The sequence below is a fragment of the Camponotus vicinus genome, unplaced genomic scaffold (genome assembly GCF_025532165.1).
Source record: "Camponotus vicinus isolate PSW18456_S1 unplaced genomic scaffold, iyCamVici1.0 SCAF_10, whole genome shotgun sequence".
NCBI classification, from domain to species: Eukaryota; Metazoa; Arthropoda; class Insecta; order Hymenoptera; family Formicidae; genus Camponotus; species Camponotus vicinus.
Genome location: NW_028141946.1, coordinates 10,801,289 through 10,816,739, shown reverse-complemented (window position 1 = coordinate 10,816,739; position 15,451 = coordinate 10,801,289). Strand labels below are relative to the sequence as shown.

Genomic DNA, 15,451 nt, shown 5'->3' with positions numbered 1-15,451 from the left:
ATTATCGTGATATTTGTTATAATATTTATGTAATATTATGAGGAGTTAAGGATCGTTTATGAAGGCCATAAACTGTTAACTTGTGTCGGAACCGATAAGTTCAATCCCAGTGAACAGTTTGTAGCAGTTATAGAACATAGAAGTAATAATTAATATAACAATTGTTATGTTAATCTATAATTAGTTCTATAATTGCGACAAATTGTGTTTATTGTGGGATTGAATTTACTGGTTTCGGCCTAGTTAACAGTTTATGACTTTCATAAAGGAGCCTTTAAATTAGGAATAAATATACTCTACAGTGATACGCTATTCTAATAATTCGTTATTATTGTAATAATGTTATCCATTAATATAATCATTACTCCAATTATATTTGCAATATATTTAAATGTAATATTAAATATTATGTTATGTGTAATATAGAAGAATAGTAAATATAGCAATAGTAATAATAATAAAGTATTAATATAAAGAATAGAATAAAAAACTAATTACATAGAATATTGTTATATAAAATAAAAAAATAATATTGTTAAGAAATATTGTTAAAAACTACATACTATTTTTATAATGTTTCAATCACTATCATCAAACGAAGCGTACAAACGATGAACCAGTGTTTCTTTTGATTTCTCCACATTTGTTGATTCGGCCTTTTCTTTCTTCAATCTACAATTTTTTAAATTATTATATATTATCCGTGCAATAATATAATTAAATTATTATAAATGATTTAAAACTATGCTTACTTTTCTCGAGCTTCACGAGTAGGTGCATTGGCAAGCCAAAATGCTATTTTTTTATTGCATAGTACTCTTTTACATCAAATTTGTGACGATAAATGGCATCTGAAATATAAATTTTAATTATTTTCAATTATTTTTATAATTGGAGTAATATACATTTATTTATTTCACATAATTTACCTAAAATGCATTTACATATAACCAAGTTATAAAATGGTTTCTTTTTCTGTTTTCCAAAGTAGCTATATTTAGATGCTAAAAATTAGATTCATTATTTTGCTCACAACTTCGTCAACGTTTTTTCCTCCTCGATAGTATAATTTATTAACCTATAATAATCATAAAATAATCATAAAATACCATTAAATATAAAGTAATAACATATTTTACTTATAACATATTAATATTTATAACATATGTGTATTTGTAATAGGATACATGTGTGAACCTTCACCATTGTTAATATATATTCAATAAGTACAAAGACATAAAATATACTAATAAATAATATTCATTTTTTAGAGAGAAAAACATTGTTTATTTTTTGCATGAAATGTAGAGAATAAACACACATGCAAGCATTATCAACAATTCAATTGTGTAAAGTTTATCACTATTGAACACATTCTTTAATTTAAATATATACCTTGCATTGCAGATGAATTGACAGTGAGATATAAATTCTGCTTAAAAGATAAAAATCTGCTTAAAAAAGCGTATTAGTATTAATTATGATACAGTACGCGTCAATGATTTGTTCCGTTTCCCTAGCGAGGGTTGGTAATATCTATCCTTTGCTAATGTATAAGAATCGTATGCATTAATAAAGGATAGATACTACCAACTCTTGCTAAATAAACGGAACGAATCATTGACGCGTACTGTACAAAGAAATATTTAACGATATCTAAAAGATATACAATATCATTTAGCAACATATGTAACATTTTTTCCTATTGTATATTTTTCAAACTATTTTTTTATTATAGAAATATGAATTAGTATTTTTGACAAATAAGATTTTTAGCAAAAAAGAAAACAAGAAAATAATTTATTGAAATGTTTTTATAATGTACTGCGACTACATATTTCACATTATATTTTCATTAACTATGCGATTAAAAAAAGTTATAATTCTGTAAATGACCACAGAATAGATTATTCTGGTTTTAACTAGAATAAATCATTCTAGTTAAAATTATAAAAGTGCGTGTACCACTTATTTATATAATTCCTTTTTTTTTAATGCTTCTTCGAAGTTTTTCAGTTGTTGTTCAGTTTCAATTGGAAATTGATTAGCGAGATCGTCGTCATCATTGTCGTTATCACCGTTAACATTATTATGATTTGTATGTCCTGATTTATGTAGATCATTGATAAGTATTTGTAGATCATTTATTTTAGTAAGAATAACATTTTCTTTTTTTATACTCAATTTGTGTAGTTCTATAATTAAAAATTAAATAATTAAAAATTAAAAATTTTTTTAATGTCAACTTCCATTCTTTTTATGTATGACTCACCAATTAAATAATCAATTTTTTCATTATTTGTTAGAAATTTAATGTAATCTATATCTGTTGAAGTCTCTTTAATGTAAGATACTTTGACGGAGATATCCTTTTCTTGTATAATTGTATCAACATCATTTTTTGCCAACATTGTGCTATCTATTGAAATATTTTTATTCTTTTCTGGTATAATTGTGTCAACATCATGTTTTGCCAACATTGTGCTATCTATTGAAATATCTTTAGTCTTTTCTTGTACAATTATGTCAACATCATGTTTTGCCAACATTGCGTTATCTATAATGAAAATTGAGAAAAGAAATTAATTATATCATAATAAAACAAAAAGTGTTATAAATGACAAATTAATGGAGTTAAAAATGCACTGATCATAGTATATTACTTACAGTATATATAATAACTTGTAAATATACTGTAAATATACTACACTCACCCGCAAAAAAAGCGGTACACCTAAAATTTGAGAAAATTTCATCAAATTTTAAATGATCATAACTTGGTAAATAATGATGATAAAAATATGTTTAAAAAAACAAAATGAAGGCTGTAATGTCCACTTTAAGAATATTTAAGTGGCAATTATGCTCAGCCATTGTTTTCAAAATGGCGGATAAGGAAGTGAAAGGATGTAAAATTGATTATTAAAGGATCGAGTTTGGGACGGTGCACGGCGTAAATCAGGTAACGCAGCCCAATGAGACCAAATGCTCGTGAAAGTGTGGAGTGTTATCTTTAAAATGTTTTTTTACCGAGCTCGATACGATGATTTTTCGCTGAGTTATTCCGAATTTAATTAAAAACGCTCTTTTTTCTTCTTCAATTTGCAGCTCAGCGAATAATTATCGTATCGAGCTCGGTAAAAAAGCATTGTAAAGGTGATACTCCACACTTTCACATGCATTTCGTCCCATTGGGCTGCGATACCTGATTCACGCCACGCACTGGAGCAAAGCGGGAACCTTTATTTATCGGTTTTGTATGCTTTCATTTATCCGCTATTTTGAAAAAAAATGGTTGCACATAATTTCAATTTAATTTAGGTGTGTGTGTGTGTGTGCTCGTTTGTATACCACAAGGATAAGGACCCCGTGGTTCGTCAGCTCCACAGTATTTAAAGACTCCAAACCCTCCTTGTGGCGTGTGTGTGTGTGTGTGTGTGTGTGTGTGTGTGTGCTCGTTTGTATACCACAAGGATAAGGACCCCGTGGTTCGTCAGCTCCACAGTATTTAAAGACTCCAAACCTTCCTTGTGGCGTGTGTGTGTGTGTGTGTGTGTGTGTGTGTGCTCGTTTGTATACCACAAGGATAAGGACCCCGTGGTTCGTCAGCTCCACAGTATTTAAAGACTCCAAACCCTCCTTGTGGCGTGTGTGTGTGTGTGTGTGTGTATGTGTGTACGGGCGCACGCATGTGTGTATTAATAGTAGGTATGACCTCCTCGTGTGCGTATTACCTCATTCATACGATCAGGCATACTCTGTATTAGTCTTTTTATTTCATCCTGCGTAATTGCATCCCATGCATTTTGAAGAACTCTTTGAAGTTCTTGCAGTGACTGAGGTGCAGGTACGTGATTTCGTACTTTCTTGCCGAGATTGTCCCACAAATGCTCAATGGGATTTAAATCCGGACTACTTGCTGGCCAAACAAGTCGATTTATGCCAACTTCATCGAGGAAATCAAACACTCTTCTCGCAGTGTGTGGTCGAGCATTGTCTTGCATAAACAAGAAGTTCTCTCCGATAAAGGGTGCATACGGAACAACATACGGAAGGAGTATGTCTTCCACGTATACATCTGCGTTCATGTTCCTGTCAAAAAAGTGCAAATCTGTATGAGCGTCCGCTGAAATACCTGCCCAAACCATCACAGAGCCTCCATTGTAGCTGTACCTTTCACTTACAGTACAATCTGCAAATCGTTCTCCACGACGACGATAAACTCGTTCTCGTCCATCTGGAGAATAGAGACAAAAACGAGATTCATCGCTAAAGAGTACTTTGCCCCAGTCTGCGTAATTCCAGTCTCTATGCGCAACTGCAAAATTGAGTCGAGCTACGCGATGACGACCTGTAAGAAAAGGTACAGCCGCTGGCCTGTGCGAAAACAGATTTTGTTCCGCTAATCTTCTCCGAACGGTGTCAACGGATACATTGCAATTGTGGACATCCCTTAAATTGTTTCGAATTTGAACAGCTGTTCGATGTCTGTCTCTTAATGAATTTAAAACAATAAATCGGTCATCGTTTTCATTGGTACGTCGAGGGCGCCCAGAACCAGGCCTCCTCTTGAAAGAATTGGTGTCTAAGTACCTGGCATAAGCACGTTGCACAGTTGACACTGACAGATCAAGTGCCTCAGCAACGTATCTTCGACTTCTGCCATCTTCAATTAAAGCAACAACTTGAGCAGCTTTTTCTGGAGTTATCGTTGCCATAATCGAGAAGTAATTTCGAGAAGAAGTAATTAATTATGGTTTCAATAGATGAAGTCGCAAGGAGCAACGCGTCTAGAGAGCTAGCAAATCAATTGCATAACTTGTACTATAGTCTTTCAATGTTTTTTCCGTTTGAGACGTGCTTATGCCAGGTACATTGAAAGACTATAGTACAAGTTATGCGATTGATTTGCTAGCTCTCTAGACGCGTTGCTCCTTGCGACTTCATCTATTGAAACCATAATTAATTACTTCTTCTCGAAATTACTTCTCGATTATGGCAACGATAACTCCAGAAAAAGCTGCTCAAGTTGTTGCTTTAATTGAAGATGGCAGAAGTCGAAGATACGTTGCTGAGGCACTTGATCTGTCAGTGTCAACTGTGCAACGTGCTTATGCCAGGTACTTAGACACCAATTCTTTCAAGAGGAGGCCTGGTTCTGGGCGCCCTCGACGTACCAATGAAAACGATGACCGATTTATTGTTTTAAATTCATTAAGAGACAGACATCGAACAGCTGTTCAAATTCGAAACAATTTAAGGGATGTCCACAATTGCAATGTATCCGTTGACACCGTTCGGAGAAGATTAGCGGAACAAAATCTGTTTTCGCGCAGGCCAGCGGCTGTACCTTTTCTTACAGGTCGTCATCGCGTAGCTCGACTCAATTTTGCAGTTGCGCATAGAGACTGGAATTACGCAGACTGGGGCAAAGTACTCTTTAGCGATGAATCTCGTTTTTGTCTCTATTCTCCAGATGGACGAGAACGAGTTTATTGTCGTCGTGGAGAACGATTTGCAGATTGTACTGTAAGTGAAAGGTACAGCTACAATGGAGGCTCTGTGATGGTTTGGGCAGGTATTTCAGCGGACGCTCATACAGATTTGCACTTTTTTGACAGGAACATGAACGCAGATGTATACGTGGAAGACATACTCCTTCCGTATGTTGTTCCGTATGCACCCTTTATCGGAGAGAACTTCTTGTTTATGCAAGACAATGCTCGACCACACACTGCGAGAAGAGTGTTTGATTTCCTCGATGAAGTTGGCATAAATCGACTTGTTTGGCCAGCAAGTAGTCCGGATTTAAATCCCATTGAGCATTTGTGGGACAATCTCGGCAAGAAAGTACGAAATCACGTACCTGCACCTCAGTCACTGCAAGAACTTCAAAGAGTTCTTCAAAATGCATGGGATGCAATTACGCAGGATGAAATAAAAAGACTAATACAGAGTATGCCTGATCGTATGAATGAGGTAATACGCACACGAGGAGGTCATACCTACTATTAATACACACATGCGTGCGCCCGTACACACATACACACACACACACACACACACGCCACAAGGAGGGTTTGGAGTCTTTAAATACTGTGGAGCTGACGAACCACGGGGTCCTTATCCTTGTGGTATACAAACGAGCACACACACACACACACACACACACACACACACGCCACAAGGAAGGTTTGGAGTCTTTAAATACTGTGGAGCTGACGAACCACGGGGTCCTTATCCTTGTGGTATACAAACGAGCACACACACACACACACACACACACACACACACACGCCACAAGGAGGGTTTGGAGTCTTTAAATACTGTGGAGCTGACGAACCACGGGGTCCTTATCCTTGTGGTATACAAACGAGCACACACACACACACACCTAAATTAAATTGAAATTATGTGCAACCATTTTTTTTCAAAATAGCGGATAAATGAAAGCATACAAAACCGATAAATAAAGGTTCCCGCTTTGCTCCAGTGCGTGGCGTGAATCAGGTATCGCAGCCCAATGGGACGAAATGCATGTGAAAGTGTGGAGTATCACCTTTACAATGCTTTTTTACCGAGCTCGATACGATAATTATTCGCTGAGCTGCAAATTGAAGAAGAAAAAAGAGCGTTTTTAATTAAATTCGGAATAACTCAGCGAAAAATCATCGTATCGAGCTCGGTAAAAAAACATTTTAAAGATAACACTCCACACTTTCACGAGCATTTGGTCTCATTGGGCTGCGTTACCTGATTTACGCCGTGCACCGTCCCAAACTCGATCCTTTAATAATCAATTTTACATCCTTTCACTTCCTTATCCGCCATTTTGAAAACAATGGCTGAGCATAATTGCCACTTAAATATTCTTAAAGTGGACATTACAGCCTTCATTTTGTTTTTTTAAACATATTTTTATCATCATTATTTACCAAGTTATGATCATTTAAAATTTGATGAAATTTTCTCAAATTTTAGGTGTACCGCTTTTTTTGCGGGTGAGTGTATATAATAAACATAAATTATAAACATAATAAACATAAATACCATTATTTTCGATACTAGTAGATGATGATCTGGTGATGTTGGATGCTAAAGGAAATTCTGGATATATATTGGATTTAATTGCTTTTTTTGCACTTTCAATCCTTTTGCATTTTTTTTGGTAGGATATTCTTCAATATCTGTATCTTCACTTGATTGAACACGACGTGCACGAGATTTTCTAGTTATTTTTGCATTTTCTGAATCACTAATATCAGTTAGCTGTTCTGCTAAGGACACTTTCTTCACAGCATTGTCATAATCAGCTATAATAAAATAAATGTTTTCACACAAGTTATATTATAAAAACTTTATACATATTATAAAAACTTTATTATATTATCTTACATGCAGTTCCAAAAATCTGTATGACATTTAAAAGTTCCCAATTTTCATTAGGTTCTTCTCTTTTCGAGATAGCTTTTAAAATTTTTCTTTCATTATATGGAGGCCAATAGCATTTTTTCTTATCTGCACTTAACCAAATAGTCGGAATACCAAATATTCCATCATTAAATTCAACAATTGAATACATATTACAGTTTGTTTTTTTATTAATTATATTGTATTAGAAAGAAGATCTGAAAAAATATTTGCAGAAACAAGTTTCACAAAAAATACATATTACTATATGTTATTCTTATTTATAATTTTTGCAAACATTTTTATTTTACAACTTTTAATGAATTCGTTTTCCAAGCATTAAAATATATTAATTAAGTTTCAAAAAAATTGGTAAAAAAAATGTGAAAATATATCTGCACAAAAATTTGTATAAGCACATAAACATAAGGAAATTGATTGATTTATTTTCTTATACAGGGTGATTCATTTTAATCTTAACAGTTAAATATTTTGGAAAATATGCGAGATACGAAAAAATGTTTCAGACAAAAGTTATATGGTTTTAAAGGAGACATAAGATCGTGTCATTAATTTGACATTAAATAGTTACTTGAAGGTCACGTGAAGATCAACCTCAATTTTTTAAATGGAAGCGTCTATTTTTTATTACATATTCTTGTAGCTTATCTCGAGAGCTTTCCAAAACACTATAATTAAGTTAGTTTTCATTAAGTACTTTCCAAGTTATGAGACTTGAAATCGTTTCTTAATTTTACATAAACCGTAAAATATCTTGTAAAATATTTATTTTTCGATTACCTCACCTTAATACTTTGGTACAAAATAATGAGAGGAATCAATTGGTGTAAAGAAAACACAAAATGGTTTCGAAAAAAAAAATGTAATTGTTAATTGCAAATTACATTTTTTTTTTCGAAACAATTTTGTGTTTTCTTTACACCAATTGATTCCTCTCATTATTTTGTACATAAAAGTATTAAGGTAAGATAATCGAAAAATGAATATTTTACAAGATATTTTATGGTTTATGTAAAATTAAGATATTATTTCAAGCCTTATAACTCGAAAAGTACTCAATGAAAAAATACTTTTGTGTTTTGAAAAGCCCTCGAGATAAGCTACAAGAATATGTAATGAAAAATAGGGGGTTCCATTTAAGAAATTTAAGATGACCTTCACGTGACCTTGATAACACTATTCAAGGTCGTACCAATATTACTATATAATACGTTACTTGAAACCCTACAACTTTTGTCTGAAATATTTTTGTCTGTCGTTCTTGGTTTTCGAGATATTTGGCTGGCACGGGTGGTCTGATACACCCTGTATAATCATTTAATATTATATATGATTTTACCTTTTTTTATATAGACAAATATAATTTTTCCTAAAAATTATATCTTGCATTATATATTTAATTAATTAAAAGTCCTCTTTATAAGTCCTCTTAATAAATATTCTTAATAAATAAGAATATATTCTTAATGAATAAGAATATATTCTTAAATTGCGACTTCTATGCCGCAACTCGATTTTCGTGTGCGCGACATGTTTCTTCATTTGCCGCTACGCGGCGACACCACTCTTAATTTTTCTCGTATTCAATATTTATCATGAAATGTATATAAAGGACTTATATTAACGTAAGATCTAAAGTATATTTTTTTCCCTTAGCAGTGGTGCGAAAGAGAGGACGCGGCTCACACACAGGTTCTCTGTGTGCACGTGAGCCGCATCCTCTTTCTGACATTACTGTTTATCAGTTTAATTTCAAACTGAATTTAAAATAATTTATTTAATAATCTGGATTCCTTGTTGGGATTCAGAATATCAAACAGATTATTTGAAATTAGGCGGAAAAAAACTTTTAAACCAATAATTAAATTTATTTGACTTCAACAAAATTTATTAAATCCAAAGAAATATTTTTCTCTGTATATTAAGAATATCTCTTTAGAAGATTTTCCTCTTAACTTAAGAGGATCCTCTTGGCGCCTATTTTAGTGGTATATTCTAAAGATAAGTGGCATATTCTTAAGTTAAGAATACAATTTTTTCAGTGTACTCTTAGTGGTACTTAATTTTCAGATCTGATAATATTTATTCATATATGATATCATATATGACTATATTTGGCAAAACATAATTAGATATTGACAAAATCCATATATGGCCAATTTTATATGGACTTTTTTTTCCCGGGTAATCATACACAGTTAAGCAAATCACAGATATTACGTCTTGTCTAGCCGAAAATAATATATAATTTTATTTTCACTGTATGTCGTACAATATTCTTACAATTATTTAGCACTAAATTTTTACATATGTAATTATTTTGATAACAAAAAAAACAAAAAATCAAGCTGTATAAAAAGATACTCTCATATAACCTCGATCGCGTGTATCTGCTACGTTTCGCCGAGAACCAGTGACGTAATATAGAGGAAAAATCCTATCCAGTCAGTGTTCCTATATAAACATGATATGGCACGAGTCGCTTTTTTGCAAATTTTGGAATAAATAAATATAAAAGTTTTCTATACTTTCTTTATAAAATATAAAATATAATATATATCATCATTATTTTTCTAATATTTTTAATTTCTTACTCCTGACAGGACTAGCGCACGCGATACCCTTATTATTAGTGAAATATGTCAAATGACATTTTAATACCGTCTTATTCTGTCAATAAAAATGTCATTAAAACATCATTTGATATCACTTTGCTACTGAAAATGTGATATATTACAGTACAAAATATAACTATAATATTTCAATGTTATTTATAAACGTGTAATATGTTAGTAATATTTCTGCAGTATTTTCTTAAAATATGTAATATTTCTGATATATTGCAATTTTTCTGTGATATTTCTGCTATATCACGTGCTATATGGGATTAATAAGTAACTAAAATACATAATTATAAAACTAATTATTAATTGTAATATTAGAAAACAGGACTATTTTAGAGTGTCTTATATTTGCACGTGCGATTTTGTTTTATATCTATTACATATTCTATTATGTGCCAGATTGTAGTGCATACTTTGTCTTTATTATTATTTTAGGTGTTTGCAAACCGATGCTGTTAAATGATGAGAGTGAAATGCATGATAGAATAGAAAGAGAATTGATTTGTGATCAAGAGATTATAGATCTCCCAGCAACTTGTGATCAAGAGATCTGCGATCAAGAGATGATAGATCTGCCAGAAACTTGTGATCAAGAGATCTGTAATCAAGAGATCTGTGATCAAGAGATTATAGATCTCCCAGAAACTTGTGATCAAGAGATCTGTGATCAAGAGATCTGTGATCAAGAGATCTGTGATCAAGAGATTATAAATCTCCCAGCAACTTGTGATCAAGAGATTATAAATCTGCCAGCAACTTGTGATCAAGAGATTATAAATCTCCCAGCAACTTTTAGTAAGTTTAGATAATGTTATATCTATAAGTGCTACTTTATCATCTGTGTGAAATATTTATTTTTTTCTTGTATATATTGTTTCAGATATTAATACAATGTTCTTTACGAATGAAGATGGAGCTATTGAAACTGTCATGCCAAATAACTTTTCTATGAATAATAATATCGAAGTAGAAGATGTAAATATTTCTTCACCTGGTATGTAATATTTTTAAAATTATATATTTTAAATGAGGTTCTTTACACATTAAATAATATGCAACATGCATTATTTATTGCATTGTTGAATAAATGTATTTATTTTTGTTTGTCTTAATTTTATTCTTTTTTTACAGATTTACTTAATAGTTCTGTTTTAATCAACGATTGCGTTAGAAAATTAAGTTTTAACGTGACTGGTATGTAAAAATTGAAATATTTTAATATAAATGAGTTTTTTTTATTAATGTTAAATTATTTTACTTGAAATGATTGTATATTATTTTTGTGACATGTGCTTATGTATATCTGGATTTTATTGCATCTTTTCTTATTTTTTCATAGTTCTTTGTATATATTTATATCATCTTTATATATCTACATCTTTGAGATAAAAGATAGTATCTCCAGTTTTATTTTATATATGAATATTTTTTAAATATGTATGAATTTTATGTACAGGGTGTCCTAGACCACCCGTACACCCCTTTTCTTTCAAAAACTAAGCATTTTAGAGAAAAATGTTTCAGACAAAAGTTGTTTGGTGTCGAGGGGGCCATAAGATGGTACCATTGGTTTGACCTTGAAGAGTCATTTGAAGGTCACGTGAAGGTCACTTCAATTTTTTTAAATGGAATACCCTATATATTTTTGCACGTTCTTGTAGCTCATCTCGAGAGCTTTCCAAAACACTATAATTAAGTTAGTTTTCATTAAGTACTTTCCGAGTTATGAGGCTTGAAATAATTTCTTAATTTTACATAAACCGTAAAATATCTTGTAAAATATTCATTTTTCGATTATCTTACCTTAATACTTTTACGTACAAAATAATGAGAGGAATCAATTGGTCTAAAGAAAACACATAGTTGTTTTGAAGAAAAAATATGTAATTTGCAATTAACAATTCCATATTTTTTCTTAAAAACAACTATGTGTTTTCTTTAATAATGTACTTCTTGGTATAATTTCATAGTTACATTATGCTCATACAACTTTTTATTTATTATGCCACGTTTCAATTTGTGATGTACATCTAATAAAACAATTATACTTTCCTTTTATTTCTTCTTGTATCTCTTTCAGAGGTGATAATTTATTTGATGAATAACATAGTACAAGAATAGACAAGTGCAATTTAGTTTTCTAAATTTAAAGAATTATTTAATTTGTTGTTATCTAACATAAGGACACATAGTACTGTACAATTAGACAGATGACAGTACATTTTTCTCAATTTATGAAAAGAAATTATTTAATTTTCTAATATTATGAAAAGAAGAATTTAATTTGCTATTCTATCTATTATTTAATGCTTATCTATTATTTAATGATATATCTAAAATCTAATATATTTTCATATACTGCAACATTATTCATCAGATAAATGACTTAATGTACTTGGTATAATTTCATTATACCATGTGCATTAAGTCATTTATTTGATGAATAATATAGTACAAGAATGGACAGTGCAATTTAATTTTCTGAATTTATTTAATTTGTTGCTATCTAGTAATCTACCTAATATAAGGATATATAGTTTAGGAGAAGTAAGGATAAACAATTTAATTTTTTAGAATTATGAAAAGAAGAAATATTTAATTTGATGTTCTCTATCACTTATCTGTTATTTAATAATGTATCTAAAATAAGATTTCATATACTGTAACGTTATTCATTAAATAAATGACTTAGTATACTTGACATAATTTCATTATACCATGTGCATTAAGTCATTTATTTGATGAATAATATAGTACAAGAATGGACAGTGCAATTTAGTTTTCTGAATTTATGTAATTCTGAATTTATTTAATTTGTTGCTATCTAGTAACCTATTTAATATAAGGATATACAGTTTAGGAGAAGTAAAGATATACCATTTAATTTTCTAAAATTATAAAAAGAAGAAATATTTAATTTGATGTCCTCTATCGCTTATGTCTATCTGTTATTTAATGATGATGATATATCTAAAATAAGATTTTATATACTGTAATGTTATTCATCTAAATGACTTACAATTAGTGTACTTTCATTATACCATGTGCATTAAGTCATTATTATTAAGTCATTTATTTGATGAATAGTACAAGAAGTACAATATAATTTGGAGACAGAATTAAAGACAGTGTAATTTAGTTTTCTGAATCTGTAAGGAATAATGATTTAATTTGCTGTATTATATAGTAATTTATCTAAATTAATCTATTATCTAAATTAAAACTTGGACTTATGTTTCTGTATATGAACTTATACCAAATGAAAATATGAAAATGTAACAAAAATACTCAACAATGATATGTCTTGTTACATATATCCCAGGATTTATCCCACATTGTTGAAGTGATCAAACTCTTACGTAAAAAATGTTTAATCATTTTATTTTTATAATTTTGTAGGAACTGAAACCTTACAAATTAACATTACAAATACACGATAATAAAATAAAAAATAGTGAAGTACGCGAGGATAGAATATATGTTATATGTACAATAGGTAATGCAGAAAAATGTTGTTAGAATATTTTTTTTATTATTTATATTTATTTTTTGTATAACTTTTGGTTTTACATATGAGATATACTATCCATAAACAATTAATAATTTTATTATATTTTATTCTAAATACTCTAAAGTAAAATTCCATGACATAAAATTTTAAGGGCGAACAAGTAGAGTGTAAATATTAATAAAATTGTTTACCGACTTTGAAACATCATTGTCTATCAACTGATAATTGAGTTTTAAAACAGGTTGATCAAGTAGAATTTGATCGACAATTACAAATAAAAATTCAAATAAAGGACACGCGAGAGATAAAGGAGAAAAAGCTGTTTTGCAATTGTGAATCATGTTGACATATGCTCCTAATTTTGATTGAATTTAAGAGCATACACCAATCAGATTCATGAATTTTATACGATTACAAAACAACTTTATCTGCTAAACACAGTCTATCAAGCGAATCAATTTTCATAATTTGCGAAATTTAGTAACGATGTTTTATCTATTACTGATATTTCACTAATAAATCATAAATATTTATAATACATATATTTTATCACAGAATCAGTAACATACACAAAGTTAGGATATCTATTGTATGCAGTAGGTAATGTAAAAAACGCCCTATTAATTTGTATATTTACATTTTTTTTACGTGCAATATACTGATCCGTCGTTATGCATGAAGCGGACGTGTCCACACACGTCCAGACGCGTTCTCCCACGTGTCCCTTATTAGAATTTTTATTTTTAATTGTCGACTAAATCCTACCTGTCAACTTGTTTTGAAACTCAATTATCAGTTGATGATTATATGATGTTTTACTGTCGATAAATAATTTTAATAATAATTACAACGTACTTTTTTGCCCTCAAAATCTTGAATATGTCATGGTATCGCGAAATTTTACTTAAAAAAGGATATAGAATAGCGTATATAATAAAAAAATATACTAACAGAGCGTTTCTCTACATTATCTACTGCATATGTGATACATAACTTCGCGTATTTTACAATTTTTGAATCACATTATTATATGTATATGTAGTGTAAAACATATATTTTTAAGATTTCTAAATTTTAATTCTTACGAAGGACATTGAGTGAGCATTATTTGAGTGAAAGAGCTTGAGTATTTTAACAATGTAAGGTAAATCTTTGAATATATGTAATAAGACATAATTAGAAGTGAGTATTTTTGTTATATTATAAGTACGTATATGCAACATATGTTTAATAAGTCAGTTATTAATCAATCTTTTTTATTTACAGTAGGACTTTCACAGAAATTAATGCATTTTTGTGTGGAAAAATGCACAAGTCATATCAGTGATAGAATAATCATGTAACTACAGCATAATGTTGTGTTTTCTTAAAAATTGTGTCCCATTCAATCTCAAAAAAGATTGAATTGTCATGACAATAACATTAAAGTATTGTCTTAATGTGTTCATATACTGCCTATAAATATATCATATTTATTTTTATTTTAGCTGATGACAGTAACAGATGAATACTAATTTGCAAACCATCCATAAGATTTAGCTTGCTTCTAATGTGAAGAAGATATCTATTACAAATCATGAGAATCTTTTAAGCGAGTTCAATATAGTCTTCGCTAATAGACTCTTGTGACCTGTAATGGAATGTTCAACACTCATTCATTAACTTGCAGTGATTGAAGCAATAATAGTTTTGTATTATAGGTAGTGTTAGAAAATTAGGAAAATATTTATATTGCTATTTAGTTTGTGACATCAAGGAAAATGTATTAGCATGACATGCAGTATATCATATTACATATATTATATGTACTATATGTATATATTTTGTGTCCAAAAAGGAAAACCTTATATTTTGTTCCTAACCAATGTATCAACTTAACAATTTC

The 15,451-nt window shown here is 30.2% G+C and overlaps 1 pseudogene; it reads right to left on the bottom strand.

Annotated features, from left to right (window-relative positions):
- Positions 1 to 578: 578 nt before the first annotated feature.
- On the bottom strand, positions 579 to 7,582 carry LOC145960042 (uncharacterized; annotated as a pseudogene).
- Between the last annotated feature and the right edge of the window lie 7,869 nt (positions 7,583 to 15,451).